The sequence below is a fragment of the Haliaeetus albicilla genome, chromosome 8 (assembly GCF_947461875.1).
Source record: "Haliaeetus albicilla chromosome 8, bHalAlb1.1, whole genome shotgun sequence".
Classification (NCBI taxonomy): Eukaryota; Metazoa; Chordata; class Aves; order Accipitriformes; family Accipitridae; genus Haliaeetus; species Haliaeetus albicilla.
The window spans coordinates 11,353,124-11,370,963 of NC_091490.1; the positions used below are offsets into that span (position 1 = coordinate 11,353,124).

At 39.3% G+C, this 17,840-nt stretch overlaps 1 protein-coding gene across 1 annotated transcript in view; it reads left to right on the top strand.

Annotated features, from left to right (window-relative positions):
* Positions 1 to 17,840, top strand: part of TESK2 (testis associated actin remodelling kinase 2) — an 85,660-nt gene that overhangs the window by 38,697 nt on the left and 29,123 nt on the right. The gene's annotated exons all lie outside the window — the stretch shown is intronic.

Consider the following 17,840-nt stretch of genomic DNA (forward strand, 5'->3'; position numbering starts at 1 on the left):
TCAAATGAGAAACTGATGTCTCTGTTCACATGAATCTTTCCACCAAGTTTTACCAGGTTGTATGTTTAATCCACCTGTGAACTGCTCAGAAAAAACAACATGGGAGTATTCTCTTGTTAGGAATAGTGTTGCCTGTTTTGAGTCAAAATCAATAAAATGTTTTTCCTGCTGTTTTAGTTTGAGTACAGATTGAGGGCAAATGCGTGTTTTGTAAAGTTAATGTTTCTTATTTACTTCTGTTTTGTAGGAACTGCTTGATTAAAAGATTAACCCTTTTCCACCCCCAAAACAAGTATGTTATTAATTAGCAATTAAAACAGATTCCTGGTATGCTTGCCAAGGACTACTGTAAAATGAGAAGATTGGATAGCTGTATGCCAACTGACAGGATACGTGTGACCATCACTTTCTGTAACTTCCATATGCAACTCTGAGGCAAAGATGCACATATGTGGGCAGTGAATTTCTTCACCTTCTGGGGTGACAATTCTGCAATTCTAGTTCTAGCGACTATAAGAGTGATGCACACTAGTTCACAGTGGCCGTATTTCTAGTGTTAGAGCAAAGGTAAAGACACGTTCAAGATACAGCGCATGTGAGGGGTCCTTTGATATGAGAGGGACAGTTTATTTGATCTTCCCCCCTGCCCCACTGTGCTCAGTGAAGGAAACATTTCTAAGATTTGGCATTAGAAGGCTAATCAAGTCCTTCAGGCAGGCTTTGCTAACTTTATTGCCAATTTCTTTTGGACCTCTGATCAGTTAAACCAGGGAGGTTTCAGGCCCTTCCACTCACTAAACATGTCCTAGAAGAGATAGAGCTTCCTAATGCTTTGTTCTGGCAGAACGAAATCTTGGCAGATCTTCCTCAGTGTGCTTTTTTAGTTTTGGGTTTTTTTTGTTTGTTTGTTTGTTTTCCTCCCCTTCATCCCAGTTGCTTGCTGTTTAAATGTCCCTCCCCACCCAGAAAGCCAAGAAAATGAAACCAGCACAGATGCTTCCTCATGGAGAGCTAACTTTGTAGCTGCTTGCTTTGTTCAGCTATTTTTGAGTTCTTGGCAAGCAAATAAATCTAAGAAAGACTTCAAAGAATAACTTTTTATAGTTATAATTCAGAACAACAGAAGAGATTCCTGAAACATCTTGAGACCAAAGAGGAAAAGTTTTAGACTGAAGAAGGTTGCTGCAAAATTCTGAGAAACAGAATAACTTTAGTGACATATTATAAAAGTACATGTAGTGATTACTGCTTTTCTGATGTGGACCAAGGTGGACATTTAATGCCTTTAATAGGAAAAAACAGGACCAGAGGCCATCATAAATTGATGTTGTAGGGAATCCACACAGAATTTTGTCCAATACAGTAGTTGTTCTTTGGTTTTACAGAGCTTTTGAAAGTTAAGAGCTGTGTATGTTCCAAGTGGTGGAATTAGTTGTGTTTTCTGGCAACAGTAGTGGCATTTTTCATCTTGAAGTGTGTGTAGAGTAATAGTTGAGTTCTGAAGACTTCTGGAGGTTAGAGAAGGGGGCTAAAATGTCTGGCTGAAGGAATTATCAGTAAGATGGACGTGGTGAATCACTAGTTCAAATATAGCCCAGGAGGATAAACAAATCAGCCACTGTCTCATGGCATTTTTCAGCTTGTGGTCCAAAAAGGTGGTCTCCTAGCTTCCAGGGCTCAACATAATTGATGCTAGCCTGACACTACTAGCACTCGGAGAACTTCTGCCAGGGTTTTACTTCTTTGGAGATGAAACTGTTGATTCAGAGGCCCATTGCTCAGTAGGTGTCTGTGTCACTGCAAGGAGAATCCTCTTTTGTACTAGCCTATGCTGGACCTGTTCTGTAAGGAGCTTAATTATCCATTCTTGTGTTTTGAGAGTACAGTTGATGATATGCCTACGTAAAAGGGATACAGCATCACTTAGAGCTTCTGTCTGAGGGTGTGATGGGGAATCATGTTTATTTGTATGCATATGCTTCCATAACAGAAGTTGAGAACTTGCGGCAAATGTTCAGTGAATGGATTTAGATGACTTGTGCTTAATAGCCTCCTGTGCTATTAACTGGCAGGGCAACAACCACAAATGGTGTTAGAAGAGTCTTGAGGATTTTATAAGCCTGTTAAGGGGCTACATTAGTAATATACAGCACTTTATTATTGGAAGGCAGAGTCTGAAGTGTTACACATTTCTTTTCTTGCATGTTTAAACACACAGGAGGCTAAACACAGTGGATCATGCAGAGCAGGTTTTTTTGCTTGAGGAAGGTGTTGATCATATATAGGCCTTGGGTTTTTCCCTTTTGGCAACATTTTACATTGTTTTAATTGTCCTCTCAAGTGGCTTTTGTTTTTAAAACTGTTGGGCAAGAAGCAGTTTCTGTTTGTTTTGGGTTTTGTTTTTTTCAAAATAAGAATGGAATTGTTTAATTATAGACTGCACTAGGACTTTGGCCTTGGTCTGAATCCACAGTCTTATCAGTTTTGAAAATCCAATATTGTTTTTGAAGTTCTACTCAAGCCAGAAGCTATGGCATATGCCTCTTCTGAAGTAGTTCAGTATCTATCCTTAGAGTCACAGAATGGTTTAGGCTGGCAGGGACCTCTATCCTTGCAAGCACATAGTTAAGAAACATTTAAGGAAAGTGAAGTAGATGCTTTAATAGATGTACCACTCAGATGAGTTGGCAGGCATTAGACTGCCTCACTAGCTTTGAGCTGATGAGCACATATTTGCTGTGCTCGTTTTCTGTAAAACCAGCAACTGGGTATTCCTTTCTCAGTATTCAGCTCTAATCTGTAGCTAGTGATTTGTTTCTGTAGCTACAAGAATCTGCAGGGCTTCTTGCTGTACTTGCATGCCTCTCCAACCTAATTTCAGCCTCTCCTTCAAGCCTCTGTCTGTTTTCCGGCCACCTTCCTAATCTGACAACTCTATTTGCTTCCATTTCTTAATTTCCTGGCACACAGCATCCTCAGACTTGGAGAAACTTGCATAGTAGTACAGGCTCTGGTGTCAGTTAGCACAAGATGCTGCTGAGCATTCGGAGACCAGATCTGAGCCACTGCCAAGAGGTTAGCAGGCAGCATACGCTGCAGGGGACATGAAGCTGTGAGCCAGTTAGTGTGGAGCAGCCATGGTTTAATAGCAATAGCGTACAATCTTAAAACATACACATTCACCATGGAATGGATGCGTGAGGAAGCACCCATTTTAGATGAGAGGCAAACAGATTTGTGCGTTGCAGGTTCTATAGGCCTGTGCTATTACACTGAAGCAGATAACATAGCATACAGTCTAGCATATAAAAGCCACTTAATACCTTTTTGTGGATCTTAAATTATTTGTTGAACTCTGTTAAGCAGGTTTATCTGAATTTCTGAGAGGTCAGGCTAAAATCTTGGTACAATTAGATGTACATATATGCACAGAATGAGTCATAGAGCTTGATACTTCCTTCTTGAAGGAAATGAAAGCCCTGACAGCGGTGTGTATAGAAGATGAGGAAGGGAGAGTTATTATGTGTTGATTGGGGTATCTTGAAATTGCAGTGCTTCACAAACAATAGCGGATTGTTACAACAGAAGTTTTATGGCTATTAATTCATACTGGATGATAGTAAAAAAGTGCACAAATGCTCTGCTGCCACAATGTGAAGCTGTAGCTTTACTTGCTCAGTGCAGGATCTGACATTCATTGGCGCTTTCTCAGGCAGGGAGCAGGGCTGTGGCAGTGTGATAGGAACACATGATCTGGGATGGAGGGGTAGACAGTATTGTGTCAGCCAGCAGCTGGATCTGCTGTCTGCCTGACATGCCTCTCCTGCAGTCTTTCAGTCTTTCTTCTTGCTGGTGTACTACCTAGTCAGTCCTTCTGATTCCATCCCAGGTATCTGGTGTGGTATTGGATATTTCATGGGTCTGAGAGTATATTTGGGCAGCTTTGGTTTTAAGGTGCTGGATACGTAGCATTGGAACAATGGTGAGATAACTCTAAGGGGCGAGCCAGTCTTTCTGTGCACTTGGCTCCTCCTGTGCATCCCATTTGGTGAGTTCTCCTTATCAGCTGCCTCATATACTGCACCTCACAGGTGCTGTGTGCAGGGGTGCATGGAAGTGCCTTGAAGTCTAAAATGTTTCCTGGGTGCTCAGAGTGGTGTTGTCTGCAATAATGCATGCTGGCAGTGTATAATATAGACAACAGAGTTTAATGTGGCAAAAAGTGCTGTAAGAAGAATCTTGACTGCTGCTTTAACTTTTTTTTTTAAGAGAATCCACAGAATTCTTTGAACTCGTGCACATTTTCAGTTCAGTTAATTTTTTTATAGTTGTGTCATAAACCCCAGGAAAAAAATTTACTATGGAAATCCTTCCAGACATGTTAATTTTTGTCTTGGACAATTTTGACATGTTGCACCGTAATAGCTTACTGAATTCGACACTGCTGTTTTTTCCATCAACCACAATTCATTGTTTTGAGACAAGAATGCTGTTATGTAGCAGTTTGGAAAAGACTTTTTTTTTTTTTCCCTTCCTTGCACAGTGTATCCCTTTTGTACTCCTAAAGCTCATCTTAATGGAAGAGCCTGTGGCTTTTGAAGTGAGAGGGTTTTTTTAAGTTCCTCTGTGATAACTGAAAACTTTCCTTCTCTGCTTTTCCTCCCAACAGCAATAATTTAAGTAAACGATAAATGCAATTAGTGGAGTTTCAGTGTTTGGAGACCTTCCATTTTTTAGTATTTTTTTTACTTTTGGAGATGGCACTGATTGGGAAGAAAAAATACTAAAAGCTTGAAATCCTTAGAGTTGTACAATTGTGCTGAATTATTCTTTTACAAGGAAGGGAAAATAAGTTCTTCAAGCGAGAAGGTCCTTCTGATACACAGCTTTCATAAGCAGAATCTGTCATTAAAAATATTTAATTTTCCTTCTTTCATTTTTCCTACCCTCAGTTCTTAGGCACCTTTCTATGGAGAGCCTTTGACCCTGGAATGGAGAAAACCAGACAGACATCACTTAGGTCTCCTCTTCTAAACCGTTATGCCACAGCAAAAATTGTAGGCATACGTTGCCTTCCAGGTGGCAACTGCACACTTCTGAGAGTTTTAAAAAGCCCTGGAACACCATTCCTTCTCTATTCTTTCCTCCCCCCCATCTCCTGTAACACTTTATAATCCCTACGGTTATTCCACCAGTGTGATTCATATTGTTTGAATAACTTTAGTTTTAGTTGTGTAGCTCTGCAAATATTTAACTTGGCTTTGGTGATCACAGTAGGCTAGCCTGCCAACCCTAGAGAACTTAGTGTCTTTAGAACTGTAGTTCCTATTATCAGTCAGTCTGCAAATATTCCATACAGCAAAGGAATTGTTCCCAGTTTAGGTATTACCTGTTTACCAGCTCAGGTTAAGTTCCTGGCTAAGATGGCTCTGGTGGTTGTCCCTCAAAAAAAGAGAATAGCTGCAGTGTTAAGTTGATTAGCCTGAGCTTGGAGACAACTGAAGAGAAGATGAAAGTTGTGTTAAAGGTGGCACCAGGTAGAAAATTAAAAGAAATGAAGGCACTCTCAACTTCATTCTGTTAGAAAATGTTACTCATCTGCTGGATACTGCCATACAGTTTCTAGCAAAAAAACAATTTAGAGAATTATTAGGGAAGCCCTTTAGTTCATGCAAGATAAAAGGTTTAGGTATTACCTAATGTGTACAGTCAAGCCATACTGATTAGAGGCTTCCAGATCAGTTTGCATTCCTTAATATCTTGTGCTTTTCATTAGCTACCCTTGCTTATTGAAATCTTCCTTAGGCACTTTATATAGTCTTTCTGACTGTAGTATTGAAAAAAGAAAACTCAAGAGGAGGACCGAAAAAGCAGAGGGGTAGGGAGACTCTAGAGATGTTTCGGTCCTTTTTCTCTCCTCAGATTTGGTCCCTAATTCTTGTCCAATTTGGTCTCATTTGCATACATAAAGCGTCTTCCTTGAGTGTATTAGAGGTCTCAGGCAGTATGTCAAGTTATTTACTTTATGGTTTTGTGGAACTGGCAACTGCTGTGACTTTCTGGAAGAATGAAGTGAGCAACAGTGCAAACTTTCTCTTGGATGTTTTTGTTGACGGCTGTGAGAATATACCTGTTAATTCTAAATGTCTTTTTTTTAGGGGAATGAGTCTTGATACAGAATAGTGTAAAAAAGATGATATTTACTTTGAGGTAACTTTAAAAAAAAATTAGCATGCTACGATGACAAAGGATATCTTTCAGATGATTTTCAGCAGCCAACAGCTGGCATTTTTAAATGTCTCCTGGCTTTAGGGTGCTGCAGAAGGACTGCTGTTTAAACTTTGTAAGAACTCTAAGTATGTATAAAATTCTGCAGATTAAATTGATCCTTATGATCTCTCAGCCAATGAATAGCATGACCTGTGGATTAATACTGTAATAAATCTCTACTTGCATGCTTTATTCTTTTTGTCCTTAGTTGAGATATTTTTTGTAGCATTCGTTAGAGCTACAGCTTCATTTTACATACTTCCCTGGGAATAGGAAGGAGTTCTTTCAGTGGTGCTGTACTGGTGCCAGTGCTGAAAAGTGTAACATGTAGAGGCAATCTGGGCCTTTGCAAGTATAAAACCCAATTACCAGAAATGTAAGTTTAGTGTTACCGAAAGCATATCAGAGGCATCAGATCCTCTGTTAAACTGTCGTTGCTTTGTACCCCTCCTGGTATGGACTTGGGTGTTAGAACTGAATGTATTTAATTCCAGGAAGATATGCTTTGATGACAAGAATGGTTATGTGGTATTAAACTAGAGTACCTATTGCTATTATTTGCTTGCCCCTTTTGCTGCTTTTGTTGCAGGACTGGAAGTCCAGCCAGCACACATCTGTGTTATTTCCTCTGTTAATTTGGTTGTTTGGGTTCATTAGCTTTTCCCTTACAGGAGTCATTAAGAGCCAGGCCTTGCATATATTTGCTTCAGGGTCAAGAGAAAACCATTCATCTGGACCCCAGGGATTTGACCTCTAGAGAAGAGGAATGGTAACCTTGTCTGATGCAGCAGTAGTTTTACTCCCCCTTAATGACTGAGGACTGTGTGAGAAGTTCACTGCAGGACCTGAGAAGAGTAAGGGTCATGGCAGGAGAAGTAGGATTTAAAACAGAGTAGGAAATAACTCTGGTGTTAGGAAGACTAGGCTAGTCTGTAATGTAAAAGGTGAGAAATCACTTCATTTCATTGCAACTGTTTTTTCCAGCACTAAAATAGAATGAATGCATCACATAAGATGTCTGTTAGGACTGTTCACTATCTGCATAGTGTTTTATGCTTCTGTTCTTGAGAAAAAGCACTTCTTATCTCACCACAGAAAAATTGTTGCAAGCTAATAGGTGCTTTGAAATATCTAGTTAATTCTATCATCCTTTTTAAAAATACATAGAACTGTGAAGTCTTTTTACTTTGGGGAACAGAGTTAAGGTGAACCTACAAGATGCAAAAATCTCTGTTACTGTGTGCCTGCTTACTGGAACTTGTGAATATCAGCTCAATCTTTTTGGGTTAAAAAAACCAACCAACTGAACGTGTACAGAAAGACAAATCTATTGCCTGCGCTTTCAACTTCATTGCACATGAACACCAGGGCTAAATTAGGAAGAACTGAAAGTATCACCTTTGTTGTTGCATACAGCAGCTATCAGGAAACAGACATAAGTAATAGGGACTCTTCTTAAAGCCAAAAAGTTAGGAAGCTTCTGTTTATATTCCAAGATGAATGTGTTTATAACATGGTAAACCAAGTCTCTAGCAGTATCTTTTTGAAATTTTAAAGATCCTGAATCTTTAAAGTGATAAGCCTTGGGATGTGCTTCAGATTTCTTGTATCAAAGTATCATTTTTAGCTTTTGCTTAAATTATTGTGACATTAAAAAAAAGAGATATGTACAAATTTGAATATTAGGTACTCGTATGTGTGTATGTATCTGAAACAAGTTATTTTAATAGCTTTGTCCAGGACCACATGTAGACCTTGTGCCTTTTCTTTTTCCTGTGAAGCTTGCAAGATGATTCCTAGTATGTCTTTGATCATTTTGAAATACAGTTATAATTTTTTTTTTATAAACTTGGTTCAGTGCAGACACTTCCCTTCATCTCTTGATTGTTTATAATAGAATTTAAAAAATACTTATCAACACTTGAACCATATTTGGTCTCAGTTTTGCACTCTTCACAGCATATGGACTGTCAGTTTCAGTTTTGCTGTAACAGTTCACTTAGGTTCTCAGTTTAATGTATAAAAAGTGGCTGAATGCACTCTCAGCAAATGTAGATTGATGCTTGATGACCACCTCTACCTCATCCTTTCTCTGTGCTATACAAGACATCATACTGTTTCATCTTCAGAGTGGTGTCCTTTTTACCAATGGATTCATTCTCTTTAGAGGAGTACAGCATGTCTCTCTTCAACTTGAGAGATCCACGTATGAAAGACTTAATATATCTGACACTTCCCAGCTTGCAGAATTGAAGAGATCCATTTCTGTGCCATTGATCCTTGTCAAGAAGCATGGGTAGCTCTAGAAGCACCCATACGCTGATGCAGTATTAACTGGAGAGTGCTAGACTAACCAACTGCATTGGCTTGGGGGGAGGGTTGTCTGCCCTAACTATATTTTTTTGAAAGGGTGCATGAAGAGGGGGAAGAAATCCCATTTCCAGTAATGATTCAGTCTAGATTATCAACTCCAGGAAGACTGAGTGAGGGTTATAACAATGTGAGTACCATCATGCTGTTTTAGCATCTAAACATGTTTCATTTTTGTTGAAGTAATGCTGTAGACACTTGTACTGAGCCTAGATGACTGGTTATTCCAACAGCTGAAGAGTTGCAGACTCCGGTACCCATCACTGTACCTTGTATGTACTGGTTAGGCTGATTAAAGGTAGAAGTAAACCTGACTCATCTGTATGCACCAGTGGATGCAAAATTAAATCTAAACACGGTACATGTAATAAGTAAATTAGACTGTTCAAAGTAAGTAGAGTTTAAAAAGCTGGTAGAAAAGGGAGGGTAGTGTTGGTATTTGGAAAACATCACACTGTTTAAACCTTATGCTATAACTTTAAGGCTTCATGAATTATTTTGTAACACAAAAAAGCAGTGTGTCTAAGTGAAGTTATTTCACAGAAGTTAAGACAAAGTACATATTCTTTACTTTGTTTATACTGTTTTCCTTAGGAACCAAATATTTTTGTGAATTAGTTAAAAGGAAAAAAGACTCCAGTCCCAAACACAGCTTGATGTGCTGCACATACCAAAAAAGTCCATTTAAAATCACACAAGGGGGCCTGGCTTTCAATGACAGGAGGCAGGAAATTTAGTGTTCTGGCTGAAATTCCATCTCCAGTTCATACTCTTGCAGCCTGATGTTGTGGCATATGTGGTGTGCTTGACCCTTTAGTTCTTTCTCCAGCAAAAAATGATACAGGCCTCCACAGGAGTTTCAGCTAAGGTCTGTCTGATTTGTAGCTTTGCAATTTTGAGTGCTTAAATATCAAAAGTCAGGTTCTTGGAAAGCGTGTAAAGGATCTTACATAAGTTAGGTGATCTTTCAATTTTTTTTCCTACATCTGATGGCTATTTACTTTTTCATGAATGAAAGCTAACTATTTTGTCTGATTGTAGTGATGATTAAAGACTTAGGGTTTCCAGAAAAACACTAAACAGAGGATTTTTTTTTTTTTTTTTTTTTTAACTTAGATTTTGGTTTGGTTATACCAGGTTAGCCCCACAGAATGCAGGGGCCCCTGTGGCATAGCTTCAGTTTGATAGGAAGTTAAGTGCTGCTGTACCTGGTCACAACACTTGTTCTGAGGACAAGAGGAACCTTTAATTACTAAATTTGTATGTGTTTTCCTGTGGCTGTACGGCTAATATGATTTGACCAGTTCCCCCAAAATGCATCTTTTTAAAGAGAGTGATTTTGTATCATGTACACTTGCAGAATTAGTATAAGTAAGAGAGGCTCAAGTGGGTCCTTGCTTTACAGAACGGTGGAATTAATTCTCAAAAAGCTGCAATAAAAAGCTCAGTTGTGGGAAACAGAAAGCTGACAAAAATGTTGGCTTATGGAGGATGCAAGCTGGCCTTACAGGCCCTCTCTCAGGAGGGAAGTGCTGGCAGATCAGTTAAAGGAAAAACCTACTGTGGATTGGTGGTGGCCAGGTAAATTAAACCCATGGGGACAACTCTACAGAGAAAGTCTCTCCTTTTACGAAAAGCAGACAAGCAACGAAAGTTGTTGAAGCACCGCATTGTGCTGAAGGCACAGGGAAACTGCTAGATACGTTTGCAATATGTGGTTAGGACAGAAGGAGGGGTTCTCACAAAGAAGTTCAGCTGTAAGAAGTACTGTAATCAGAGACACTAAAGAAATTCTCATGTAAAGACAGAAGCCAAGACTTTGAAAATATGAGTCTGACTTCAGGCACATAGTCTATATTTATGCATGCAGGTGCTAGATCAGAACTGATGAGCAACCAGTTATTTCAGTAAGAACTTCTGGATGTGCAAGCTTTTGAATTCTAATCTCTTTCTTAAATGTCTGTGTATGAGCTTAAGAGCTCATGGTTAAGTGAGCCCCCCCCCCCCCCCCCCCCCCCGCCTTTTTTTTAAATCTTGGCTACACAGGCTATATGTTGGACTTAATTCTTTTTTTCCCCTCTTATAGGAAGATGATTGACTGTTTCATCACTTCAGAACCTGTAATAGTGCAGAAGGAATCTTTTTTATTTAGTATTTTAATTGAGATAGATGTATCTAAAGATGTTGTGTTCTAAGGAAGGCTTGCTAAATATCTTGCTGGTGGTAACCTCTTCCTGCTTCTTAGAATGTCTCAAGGATAGGAGAAAGTAAGATAAGAGGCACATAAATGTTGAACTGCAAACAGCAAGCTCCGTTGTCTCATTCCTTCTCTTCCTTCCCTGCATGTGTGTGGCACACATGTGGGTGGTGTGTGTGTGTGTGTTGTGTGGGTTTTTTGGGGGGGAGGGATTTTTAGTATCAGTGTTTTGACACTCACTGTAAGCCTAGTGGACCATTTGCTGTTGTCTCAAGCAAAAAAACCATTCTTGAACTGCAACCCCTGCAATTCTTTTATTGTTTCTTTCTGATATCCTGGAAATATGTCTAGGTTAATAAGATTGAGAAGATGCAAGCTTCTCAACTATTATGGTTTGAGGGGGAGAGAGGGGAGGAGAACTGAATACTGCCTTGAGGACTAGATTTTCCTGTTACTTGTGTATATGAAGAGATGCAGTCCAAACAGATACTGTGATGCTGGCGCTTTAACTTTTTGTCTGGGATTTTGTTCTTATATATTTTCCAGTAAATTCAGTTTGTAGTGCTTTCTCTTCCTCCCCCGCTCCACTTCACCCTGGACCCCAGGAAACATACTCTTGAATTAACAAGTATTCTGTCATTTCACTTCCTCATTTCACTTTACTTATCAGCCATCCAAACCATTCAGAAACTGAGTTGTAGAAGAAAATTCCTTTAATGTTTGCTTTTGTACACCACTATTAATAGGGGATCTTGGTGCATTCTATAATTGCTAATAAAGTGTTTGAGCACCCTCAAATGTAAATGGACATTGTGGCACAGCTGGAGTGTTGAGGCTTGGAAAGTCACTCTGAAACAGCTCAAAAAAAAGTACTCCCTGTGCAGAATTTATACAAAGTTTGTACTATGAGCAGTGTTTGTGTGCTATAACTTTGCGCTCAGTAGATCCTTGTAGCTGTTTTACAGCCTTCAAAAAATGAAGCAAACAGGTTATTTATGTGGAATCTTGCAGGCATGTAATCTGTGGGCCGCTACTGCTGGTATCTTTGTGGGGAAGGTGAGAAAGACCTTATTTAAATAAGAGGCTCCTTGTCGGGGACTACAGCTTGCTTCTAGGCAGAACTGAGTGTCTAGTATGTTCAAAATGCTGTCATTATATATAGAGCCTTCTGCTCTTAACAGAAGTGTTATTGTAGAAATACTGTTTCTCTTGCCTGTGGCAGCAACAAGGTACTTTATCTTCTGTGCCCGTGTGCTAATTTATGCCATTGCTAGCTTGCCATATCCCAGATTCTTATCTGCACTGAAACTAGGCTCTACTTAGAATCCAAATGGTTGTGACTTCAGATTATAAATGCAGTTTTTTTGTTAGGCCTTCTTTGCTTTCTGTTTTTTCTACTAATATAATTACAGGAAAAATGGTTATCAAGGTCAGTTTGTATAGATATACTGGGAGTGTTTTCCGGTTCCAAAATAAGCTTATCCTGAAGTATTTCAAACCCTTCATACATATGGGTTGCAATAGTGCATTGTTGCTATGTGCCTGCAGTTGAAGCCTGACTTACAGTAATCTGTTTCTTGCAGCAGGCAAGCAAGTGAACATTAAATTTTGATTGAATGGAATGACAGGAAAGGGGATAAATTCAGCATGCTGACCATAAGAGCTGTTGGATGTAGAGAATTAAAGGAAGACAAATCTTGCCATATTCTTTTCCATGCCAGCACTTAAATGTTTGGAATGCAACAAATGGTTTTCATTACAGCTCCTTCCTGAGTTAGCGCATGTTAATTCTTGTTTGCCCTTATAAAATAAGCCCTGTCTGTACATGCCTTTTTAGAAGGAGGAGCCAGTGAATCAATAAATGCCACAACTGACACGGAAGAAGAAACGGAGGTAGATCTGTTGCATTTCTTGGCTTTTGGTTCTGAGTTCTGATGAGTAACCAGGCTATGACAATTGCATGACGAAGCTTGCCCTCTCCTCTATGAGTAGCTGACACTTTTTAAAGCAAGATTATTTTCATCCTGTAATGGTTAACACCTTTCAAGAAAATACATCATTTTTTATTAAAGAACTCAATTGTTTGTATAGGTTGAAAAGCAGAAGATAAATTGACTTTAGGTTACAGACTTTTCCTTTGGTTTTCAGCAACTGAGGCTCAGGAAACAAAAGTGGACTTTAGAGGAAGACTTTTGGCTTTTCTTCTGTCCTTTCAATCAGTCTATTTTTCCTAGCCATTTGAGCCCTTCTGGTCTCTCATGAAAAAGTTTGAGCTTTGTTCTGAAATGTGCTCGCTTCACCTGCATGTTCTGACTCTTTCAGTACTTGTGGTTTTTCTCCCTGGCAACTTTAGTTCACCTGCTGTCCAAAAGTATACTTGTACAGCCCAAATTAAACATCCAACTTGTTCTGGTTTAATGTTTAATTTATTTTGTTTGGTGCAATCAGTGTGTTAGATATTTAATGGAAATGGAAGGTTATTGCTCAGAGGTACTTGGGTGAGGTGGTTTTGTAGATTTTTTTAAACTGTTTTTTTTGTTTGTTTTTTTTTAACAAGTGGAGGTCTATGAACTAACTTTAAAAAAAAAAGTCAGTTTAATCTGGTAGTCAATCTGTGTATCAACTTGTAGTATCTCATCTTGTAGTTTTGAACATACTGATACTGTCGTTCTTTTCCAGTTCTGCACAGTTGAAGCTAATGAAAACAGTTTGGGGAAAGGAGGATATTTCCAGTCCTCCCACTGTAGCTAATTATGCCAGTTGTGGCAGAAGGGTACATTGGCTTGTTGTCTTGCAGCCAGCAGCCTTCAAAGTAGTCACTTAGGGAGTGCTGAGTGTGACAGATGACTGTTAAACATATGAGAACCCAAGATTGGGTTGTGTCTTCCTTGAAATGGGTAGTTTAAATTTTTTTTTAAACTTCTGCAGAAAGCTGAGTGAAAAGATCTCAACTTTCTTTTATTAGGCACAAGAGTTGCCTTCTTCCAGCATTAGAAATGATACAAATATGCAAGCTTTATCTCTTTCAACACTGCTTCAATGCATTTGTCGCCAATATCTGCCATGTTACTATTTTGCTTTCCATGTTTCCCTTTAGAGTCCAACTATGTAGTCTGGCTTTTGCTCTGACATCTCTCCTACTTCTCCACACAGCCATGATTCTAGTTTCTCTTTCCTGCTGCTTCTCTGCCTGTGTTTTTCATTCAGCTTCTCCAGTATATTCATTTGTTGCTATCTCAGTGTTTGTCTTGTAGTGTTCTGGGTCCCCAGAGCTCTTACTCTTTACTTACCTCATTTGGTCTGTCATAAATGCACTCTCCACACCTACTTTTCTTAACCACTTAATGGGTTGTCTTTGGCAACATTTGGGCTACTGTATAGGGGTGTCTTGTGGTTATTTGTTGCTTTTTAAATGGCAAATTGTGACATTTAAAGCTGAGTAAATAGCAGGCCAACTTTTTTCTGGCTTTCCTCTGCAGTATCTGGTGGTTTATTTATATTAGACCTACACATTTTCAAAGTAGCATTGAAAACTCTTTGCAATTCCCTTCAGTCTTCCCCCTCAGTCTTGGCAATATTTGGAGTCTTTGTTCTTGAGCAATAACTGCTGGAATCATGTGAATCTGATGCGCCTCTTCTTTAAAAGCTTCTAGCTCTCATATTAGTGTGTTCAAACCTTTATTTTGAAGGCTAAAATCTGACAGCTGAAGTTCAGTATTAGTCTCTTGAAATGAAGCATGTAATGCTATGTGTAAGTACCATTATATGCTGAATTTCATTCCATTCCTCATTTCATATGCTTGAGTCTGATAATGTGACTGTAAGTGTCTTGCAAGAGAGCAGTCCTATTATCCTATTCGTAAGTTAAAATAGCATGTTTCCCTATGCCCTGACTGTTGTGTGGGAAAGGGTTATATACTGCTGCTTTTGCATTTCATAGCATTAGGCTATAACATCAGAAGACTCCTCAACGCTCTTTGATCCAGAAAGCACCTATAGCTTGGCTGAGCTTCTGAGTAACTTGTCCTTCAAAGAAGCTACTGCCCTCTTTCCTCATAAGGTTCAAGAGAGGTGTAACATATACAGTTTCATTCTAGCAACAAAAGTATGAGCTCTTACCATGGATAAATTTGTAGGAAAAGCATATTTTTGTGAGCTAAAATGGTCTTTTAAACCAGTGTTCAATTTGCTGTGTTAAGTTGCAGTAAATGCAAAAATAAACAACCTAAAGCACACACTTTCAGACTCTGGCAACCAGATAAACTGACTGTTGGTGTCCTGTTACATGACAAAAAGCTAGCAGTAGGAATAATGGGTAGCTGTTTGACTGCAACCTGATGATACAGAGTTTGAAAAGGTCTGAACACTGCTCCATTTAGCTGTGAGGTCTCTATGAAATGTAGTGACCTTTGCTTTCATTGTCATAGCCGGATCAGATCTCTGCTCCAATTGCTTGTACGCTTACGCAATGGCTGTTGTTATTGTAGTAGAATAATGCTTTGAGATGATGTGTGCTCTGTAGCCTTACTGTACCAGCACTGAAATGTTTCAGGGACAAAACAGAATCCAGTATTCTCTTTGGGAGAGGTACACTTACTACTCTTTAAGATATTCTTACCACACAGCGCTGGTTTGTGCTAGTAAGAGATTGAGAACAACTATTTTTCTCCCAGTTGCCTTGGCAATTAGGAAATAATGTACATAATTTTGTGTCTATTCTGAAAAGGCATTGTTGAAGGGCTCTGAAAAAAATAGGCCATCGGGCTGGCTGTTTGCATTATCAGCCTGAATGACCGGAAGAATTGGATTACTTAAGTGACACTGAGGGAGCACTGAACTCTGTGTGGTGCTTGCCTTAGGCACAATTCAGGACTCTGCATACAAATATTACCTGCTGGCCAGCTAAAATCTGACACCAACTAGAGTCTTAAAAGATGTCTATACAAAAATCTTAGTTCAGTTGTTCATGTGATGATTAGCCTGCTGTGCTTCATAGAAGTATACTAGAAATCAGAGCCAAAACCAGAACTCAAATCTCTAGTAAATGAGGTCTGAGCACTTGCTAGGTGGCAGTTTTGGATAGGAGCCTTAGTGGGTTTTGTATATGTGCTAGAGTCAGGTTTGATTCTTGCTCTTCCAGCTCATGCATGCTGTGTCCTCTGTGTGTGTCAGTTTTCACGCAGCCCAAGCTAGAATCCAGTCCTTGCAGTTAAGATGGCTGAATGACCCTGCAAGGCAATTTCACTGGAAGAGTGCTGGGGAAATAGATAAATTAGATGCACCTAATGAATATGACAGCAATGACTCAAATCAGTAGGATACCTTATTGAAAAGGAAAGCACGAGCATGCTCAAAATAGTAGCTAGCTATTGTCACATTTCAGTAAGTATGTCAATACTCTTACTGATTTCTTGTTTTATTTTATTAGCACTTCTGGAGCAATTATTGTCATGGTATGGCACAGTTTAACCTTAACCAAAATAGAAAGCCAGGCCAGTGATTCCCTTCCCCGTTGCATTCTCTTGCCAACGAATTTAAGTATGGCAGTGCTATATAGATGGTCTGTTATTGCCCAATCAGAAAGGTGAAATGGTTTGAGATAATTGATAAGCATCACTTTATAATTGGCTTATTGAGCTAGGTGCTTTAGTGCTTTCTGTTCCAGGTTGGATTTGATGATTTGAATGTAACTGGATGAGAAGTGCTGCTTGCACTGTTCCATGGAGGCTGGGAATATATATGAAGTTAATGTAGAAATCTTATTCAGTATTTTTTCCTTAAGCATGCTATCAACTTGTGATTTTTTTAAAAAAATCGAATTATATTGAGCAATGTTTTTTTTTCTTGAGTGCTCTGTAAGGTCATCTAGCTCCCTTAGGAGTTCAAATAAAAGCAATGAGAAAGAAAGATCAAAGTTGGAAAAGCTCAAAGCAGTATTGTTTCCAACATTAAGTCAGGTTGGCTGTAGTTCTGTCTAGTTGAGTCTTGAAAATCTCCAAGGATGGAGATTACATAGCTTCTGAGTGACCTGTTCCAGACCTGCTCCACTCTCCTGACACATGAACTCCTAGCATAAGGGACAGGTTGTTTTGGATCTCTGGCTTGCACCAGCCTGCAATTTCTAGTTTCCAGTGTAGTCATCTGATCAACTCTCTTCCCCCCCGAGCTGCAGTGCCTGGCTTATAGCAGTCCTAAACATTTCATTTTTATCCTTGGTGTGTTAAGTCTTGTTTGCCTTGATTCTTGCAGAGAGGCCAGCAGGCATTTATTTTGCAAAATGATATGCACTAAGCGCAAATTTCTGAGTAATTAAATTATCTTGACTTCAGCACAAAAGAGAACAGTTTGATAGAAAATCTTACTGCTTAAGAACAGGTTAGTGCATTTTAAAATGTCAGTCAGATTACTCTAGAGTTCAAGAGCTTTCCTTGCCTAATTGTAAAACACAAATACTTTTTGCCGTTTGGTCTAGAAATGGTCAATACGAGGAAGCATTCTGTTTCTCTGTAACTTATTTTGAAATCCTTTCCTGCATATCATTGCACTCTTTCTCCTGCTGTTAGTCTAATGCAAAAGATATGAAACAGCATTTTGAAGTAGTCATAAGAACATTAAGTTGCTAAATATGGAGCATTTCCTAGACTCAGGCACCTTTTGTGGGATTGCCTCCTTTGGTATGAGAAGATAGTTGATAGCAGCTCTAAAATCTGGTCCAGACTGGAGCTAATTGTCAATCATTCTTTGAAGAATTGAGTGCAAAGAAGGAACTGTTGTACTCACCCTTTGCCCTGATTGTTGCTCAAGGACAAAAGGTGGGTGCACAGCAGCATGATCAGGCCAAAGGTTCATATTTAAAAGTAGAAAAGCAAATGCTGAGGGTGAGGCTGCTTTGTCCCCGCCGTGTCCATGTGCTGCATGTGTATTTCCCGGCTTGTCCAGCAGTCGATGGAGCTTCTGCGAGAGAGAGGGGTCTCGTCCTGGCCTGCCAGTGAAATGTGCTGCT